The 995-nt window shown below is 37.0% G+C and overlaps 1 long non-coding RNA gene across 1 annotated transcript in view; it reads left to right on the top strand.

Moving 5' to 3' along the window:
- The window catches only part of LOC115947866, a 17,405-nt gene extending 16,870 nt beyond the window's left edge, over positions 1–535 (top strand). Inside the window, exon 3 of the long non-coding RNA XR_004081718.1 lies at positions 436–535. This is a non-coding gene — a long non-coding RNA (uncharacterized LOC115947866). The remainder of the gene's footprint in view (positions 1–435) is intronic.
- The last annotated feature ends 460 nt before the right edge of the window (positions 536–995 follow it).

The raw sequence follows: 995 nt of genomic DNA, 5'->3' as shown, positions 1-995 counted from the left end.
TCTTCTGCTTTTTAATCAGCAGTGTGCAGGTGTGAAGAGCTTGCCTCTCTTTCCATAGCAGTTTAGTGTTTAAATAACTTTGGATGAGGGACCAAATTTACAAATATTTAGGAAATACCAGATCACCCTGTTTTTCCTTGACTAGGTTCTTGTTCTTTTTTTAAAAAAGATCTCCCAATAGATTTCTGAAGGTTACCTCACAACAATCTTCCTTTTCCTGCAAGATGCCATATTTATCATGTAGTATTTATTCACCTACCCACAGATTCTGTTCTTGAGAACAGAAATGATAGAGATACAAGCCAGATACTGGCTACCACTTAGTTCTGTTGTAGTGAGGAGCTTTTGAGAGATCTCTGTAGAGTTCAGTCATGTTCCTCTGTGCATGAACACAGTCAGTTCCTGGTCATTCACTTCTATCAATTTTATCTATAGGTTCCATAATTTCATCTGCTGACACTTCCTTTCATCGAGGCCCTTGAGCCACTTTCCATGCCAGCTCTATTTTAGGATGAATGCAGCCTGATCACCCTGCTAAGGTATGTCCTGATTTTGGTGTATTCTGAGAAAACTGAAATGTATATGCCAGGGAAGAGAAAGGAAGAATGCAAATTGCTGCAAAATCTGTATGGATGATGAATTTTCAACACATTTTTTATTAACCATAATCCTTTATTAGACCTCACAGAGGTGTAAACTATACATACAAATACATTAGAAAGATACCCTCTTAACAGTAATGCTTCACATTTTGGACCTGATACCAAGAGGGTTGCAAACATTTCAGTACATTCTACAAACCAAAGGGTGCATTAGCCTTTATGTATACAGAGTGACAAAGCCCTTTACTGAAATCAAAGTAGATAAAAGTGAAAATCAGTCAACTACCCCTTCCAACCTTTACCTACCATAAATGCATATAAAAGCCTTTAAAAGCATGAATACACTATTATTTATGGAGTAAAGTTTACTGTTCTAGACAGCTCATAGAGAGA

The sequence above is a fragment of the Geospiza fortis genome, unplaced genomic scaffold (assembly GCF_000277835.1).
Source record: "Geospiza fortis unplaced genomic scaffold, GeoFor_1.0 scaffold10, whole genome shotgun sequence".
Classification (NCBI taxonomy): Eukaryota; Metazoa; Chordata; class Aves; order Passeriformes; family Thraupidae; genus Geospiza; species Geospiza fortis.
Note: the sequence above shows the minus strand (reverse complement) of the source record. Positions and strands in the feature narration are given on the sequence as shown.